This window comes from Dendrobium catenatum, unplaced genomic scaffold (assembly GCF_001605985.2).
Source record: "Dendrobium catenatum unplaced genomic scaffold, ASM160598v2 fragScaff_scaffold_853, whole genome shotgun sequence".
NCBI classification, from domain to species: domain Eukaryota; kingdom Viridiplantae; phylum Streptophyta; class Magnoliopsida; order Asparagales; family Orchidaceae; genus Dendrobium; species Dendrobium catenatum.
The window spans coordinates 6,547,415-6,553,492 of record NW_021319315.1 but is presented as its reverse complement, the minus strand read 5'-3'; positions in this window follow the sequence as shown (position 1 = coordinate 6,553,492).

The window sequence follows — 6,078 nt, the reverse complement described above, 5'->3', positions numbered from 1 at the left end:
TTTTTTTGCTAATGATGCTCCTTTTACATAATATTGTTTTAAACCTACTGTTTTCTAAAATTAGGCCATTTTAAATTCGAGCCTTATGTGTACGATGTATGTATGAATTTGCCTTAATTGATATAAATATTCTTGAACAAAGGAGAATTTTTCAGAGCCTAAATAATCCTTTAATAATTTATTTAAACTTAACATTATTATATTAATCATTTAATATTTTTTATTATTAATGTTTACTAACATTAAGAGAAATTTAAATACATACCACTTTGTAGGGGTGTCAATTTTTGATAGGACCCAGAATCTGACCCGGAAAAATGCGGATTCCGATCAACCTGGACCATAAACGGGTCGGGTTCGGGTTCAACAAATCAACCCGTTTTAAAAATCGGGTTGGGTTTGGGTTGACCCAGCAACCTAAAATTGACCCAAAAATGACTCGAAATTGACATGAAAAACTCGTATTTGACCCGAAAACCCGAGATTGACCCATTTTGACCCAAAACTAGCAAATTTGGGTCAACCCCGGGTCGTTCATGTCGGGTCGGGTTCGAGTTGACCCCAATAGTGCCAGGTCAGTTCCGAGTTCGACACGAACCCGACCCTTTGACCCGAATTGACACCCCTACCACTTTATTTCATGCTATTTATATATCTAACATCCAAAATATTAATATTACATGCCTATCAATCTTATACAATTTTAATATCAAATATATTACTCATATAATTCATTTATACCATTCATACCATCATATAAAATTTAATATTTCATTCCATGCATTCAAATTTATTATATGATGGTAGACATGCAATATTAATGTTTTAGATGTTAGATATATAAATAACATAAAATAGAGTGATATGTATGCAAATATCTAATATTTCGTCCTTTTTTATTGATATAAAAAATATTCCTATTCTGTAATGGGGCGGTTGGAGTATTGGAGATTCTTGTATGACTGAGAGACTCTGAGACTGATAGTTGAGTTGACTCTACAATAGAAAATCTTTTAGGTCAGATTACTCTGATCATTTCTAAAATGAGGATAAAATTAAAAATTATTAAATTTATTTGAACAAAAATTTATTATATAAAAAATAATAAAAAAACAATTTACGCTCTTATATAAGATACCAATGATGAAAGATCTAAGCAAAAGATCACTGTGCTGAATAGTGTTGGAGACCACTATGAGTGGCGATGAGTGGGTAAATACTAAATAGTGGGTTTACAAATCATTATAGAATCTGCTTTCCGCTGTCCTCTTCTTTAAAGGAATTGTTGAAATCGCGTGCTCGACATGCCTAATTAGTGTATTCTATGCGATTTATTCAAAGTTGGAGTGATCAATCACATCCAACCATTATAAATATTGTGCTTGCTATTATTTTTTTTCTTATATTTTGAGATATTTATTTGTCACAAGTCATGAAGATCTTTAAAGGAATTGTTGAAATCGCGTGCTCGACATGCCTAATTAGTGTATTCTATGCGATTTATTCAAAGTTGGAGTGATCAATCACATCCAACCATTATAAATATTGTGCTTGCTATTATTTTTTTCTTATTTTTTGAGATATTTATTTGTCACAAGTCATGAAGTTAAATAGTAGTGCAAATGAGTGGAGATGAGCAGTGGCGGATCCAACATTTTTTTTTTCAGATTGGACAAAAAATTTATTTATTTTTTTTATGGGGGACAGGAAAAGACGGTTAGGATTGATAAAATTATGATAAAAAAAGGATTTTTGAGGGGGGAGCAGAATACCCAAAAAATTCAAAATTTTTAAAATAATCCCTCTAGATATTTAATATTTTTTTTAGGGTGGGCATTTGCCCACTTTGAGGTAAAGGGGGAGGTGAGCTTGGGTCATTTTTGATTTGAATTTGATCTTGATTAATTAATTGAGTTTGAGTTCGAGCTTGACCTTTGTTCAACGAGATTGAGCCGCCTCACAAGTGAGAAATTAGAATGAATAAAACATAAAGAATCACTTAATATATGAAAGTGTGATATATTTTTAACATTTTAAACAACTTTGTACTTAAAATTTGTAAACTTTATATTATTATTTTTCAAACGAGCTGGCTCAAGAGCTAATGAGTCAAGTCAAGGCTATCTCAAGCTTGGCTTGTAAGCTCATTGAGCTCAGCTCATAAGCCATTTTTCAAGTCGAGCTTAAACCAGCTTAGGATTTAGCTTGACTTGCTTAGATCCCTGCTTAGATCCCTGATGTTGAATATTTGCTCTACTCGACCTAATAGATCGAATAATTTCATTAGTCATAGGTGGGCTATTCATATGTTAAGCTTAAGAAGATAGGATTTTAACTTTGAAGAATCTAGAAGTTTTATTTCTAACCATCATCTTCATCATTTTGCCCCGTTACATTTACATTAAAAAAATCACTTGATTAACACAAATTTTGAGCAAGTATTTGAATTAAAAAAAATAAATTAAATTTTGTTCTATTTAAACTCTGATATCAAGAAACTTATAGTCAAATTAAACATCTCGACAAGATGAACCCATCAACAATACAAGTTATATGTTATGACTCCAAAGAAGCCCATTTTGAATATTTTTAGTGGGTCAAAATTGTAAAGAGATTCAGTATTTAAAAAAATATAAGATTAATCCACATGCTTTAATAACTAGTTAGATTAAAATATCTCTTAATTAAAGATAAAGAATACTTTGGGTTAAAGGTTTTCATAAATAAAAAAAACTATACTTTTATGGGCAAAACCTTTTATTAAGATAGATATCTTCATAAAATAGAAAAAAAATCAGGGTGGGGGTGGACATATACTAACATATATGTGATTCTGCTGCTAACAGCTAGTCACTGGTTAATATTTTGATCCCCCCTACGAAGTAGGAGTGCAAGTGAGTTGAACTGACTCATAAGGCAGGTACAACTTGTTTCATTAACAACCTCAAGAATTAAATCTTATTGACATACGAGTTCGAGCTTGAGCCTTTGAACTCAAACTGGCTGAGCTCGTAAGCTCATTAAGACACTCGATGTCTTTAATTTAAAAAGTTAAAATAATTGTGCTCAACAATTGAGTCAAACTCAACATTTCTAAACAAGTTTAAGCCTAAATAGTTTTAACGAGTCAAATTTGAGCTCAACTCAATTTGACAGATGTATCATTAAGAAGCTAACATCAAACCCAATTATATTGCCCTCAGAAATAATACTCAATAATAAATCCACATCATAAAACATAATTACCAATTAAATACCACTTTTATACAACAATTGAATAATAATTATGTATTCTTATAGATAAGAAGAATTAACGGCTAGTACACGTGTCAACTTCCTATAGATAAGAATACATAATTATTTATTACATTGTTCTAACACAGGGTTCATATTGGTCATACCATAATGGCTGAAACTTGAAACCAAGTTGAAGTGGGATTTGGGTATAGGTCGGGATATACGTCGAAAGCATTACGGTAACCCATCAAACTAACTTGGAACATGCCTCCATGCAATGCAGATTAGAGGCATACGCATTAATTATAAAATTTTAAGTCCTTAGTGAATCAATAGCCCTCTAAAAATATAACATTTAAAGGAAAACCTACGAGTCATTGATTTGATCTATTACAAAGCAAAATCACTAAAAAGAAAAGCAAAAAAAGAAAAGAATAACAAAAAGGCCAAGGAATGCCACAACCATATCCAGTATGGGTCAAACAGAAGCAGCCACCCAAGCAAGTCTCCCAAAAAAATTTGCAACAGTCCCACGAGCAATGAACACCAAAATAAGCTTGCAAGAGGACACAACAAACCAATTTAAGAGAAGAGCAATTAACTAGAAATGCCAGTAAGACCAAAAAGACTAGCAACCCTAGGACAAACAAAGGTAGAAGAAGACAACATAGAAGGGGTCTAGATAAAGCTCAACATATAGTTCAAAGAGAACCCAACAAGGCAACCACACATAAGTACACATCCGCGACCAACAAACAAAACCAACAAGACAAAGAGCATACGAAAATGGAACAACAACAGAGGAAATAAAATCAAACTATTTCCTATTTAGCTTCCTTCTATGACGTTTACCACCACCCAAAGCAAAAGCTTTTTCAACTATGCGATTGATATTCAAATTATACGTCGTATGAACATCATTATCAGGCCCATCCAAGTCGTCCCCATCACCCCTACAGGGTGAGTAAATAGAATAGTCAAGTCAATCATTTTGATCCAAACAATTATTCTCCATATTACTCGCTTGCTAAGCTTTCAAAACTTCATTAAAAATAAGCGAAACAAGAATGTTGATAGATGGTTCATCCAAAAAAAGCAGTTCCAACGACGGCATGAGAGAGTCAGTAGAACCAACAACAATAATATCTACCACATCCCCAGTCCCAATAGACACAATAACACCCATGGGACAAGAAGGATGACATCCACCAGAATGAACACCATCATCATCATCGACTAAATTACACGAGATAATGGGGGATGCTATAAGATTAATTATGCAATAATTAGCATCCTCGGCCTCGTAAGAGGTAGCCAAAGGCAAAACGATTTGGGTTGGAATTTAAGTGTTTTTTTAAATACATATATATTTTTAATTTAATTAAAATATTAAATTAAAAAAAGTTTTAGGGAGACTAATACTTCATGTGGGACAACGTTCTTATTGCTTCTTACAACAGCTTTGTAGTACAAAAAACAAACGAAGCCTAAATGTCTTCTTGGGTTAGCTGCAACTTTTTATAAAGTTGATTGTGAAGTTATTACAAGAATTGTAACTTCTTTAAGTTATTCTAATTGTAAACAAATTGTTTTTAGTCATAGAAATTTTAATTTTAAATTATTAAGAAGTTAAAGGCTTCTTTTCAGATGAATTTTTTACTATTTTGAAAAATTGTTGTGTTGTAGAAAAAATAATTTTTTATAGTTTTTATAGGAAGTAGTTTCTTAATACAAAGAGATTTTAAAAGAAGAAGAAAAAAAAAACTATAGTGAAATAAAAAATAATAGTTGTTGTAAAAGCAAAGGAGTAAAAAACTATCGCTAATGAAGCCTAAGACGTAATGACTATCATTCTAATAAAAAAATTTTAAAAAAAATTAATTTTATTACTTAATCAAAAAATGTACAAATGTAATAAACAAATCAGAGAAACAGGTTTAAAATTTTATTTTAAATCCTTAAATAAAAAAAGATTGAAATTGGGTTTTTTTTATTTCTAAAAATTATTTGAAAGTTTAAATTAAATAAATATGTCCACCCAATTAAAATCATTATGAATGTTAATCTTAGAGTATGTTTGGGGAGAGATTATTAGGTGCGGAGTACGGACGGGGATAACTGTCCGCACAAGTATTGGGTACCTAGCGGTACCTGCACTCGGTACCGCTGGGTACCGCTAGGTACTCAGTACTTGTGCGGGCGATGCACACTCCGCACCTAATAATTTTTCCTGTTTTGGATAACTTCTTTCATTATCTTCTTTTTCAGATAGCAACCATAATTCTTTTTTGCTAATATTTTCTCATTGATTTCTAAAAATTGCTATACTAAAAATATTTTGTTTTATAACAGCCTTCAAAAAATTTACATTCCCCATAATATTTTTTCAATTACCTTTATAAAAAAAAAACAATAGTCCGCTTGAAGTTCTTATATATTGAACTTCACTAAAATGCGAAAGAAAATTATATAATTCGTGAAGATCACCTCCTAATTTTAAATGAGAAAAATATTGCCCAACCCTATAAAATAAAATCACATAAAAATTTATAAATATGGATCAACTTGATTTATGACAATAATTTATCACATATATTTAAATTCCTCATTTTTAAAAGGAATATTAGTATTAATTTAATAAAAAAATGGAATTAAAAAATTAAGAGGGGAGAAGTTATTTATAGAATTAAGAGGGAAAAAGCCACCAAAATTAAATAAAATACACACTCTTTCCAAGCTTATTATTTTTTATTTTTACTTTTGGTCCTATCATTTTTGTTTTTTTTCTTACAAAAATTATATTTATAGAACTTTCATCAAAAAATTATATTTATAGAACTT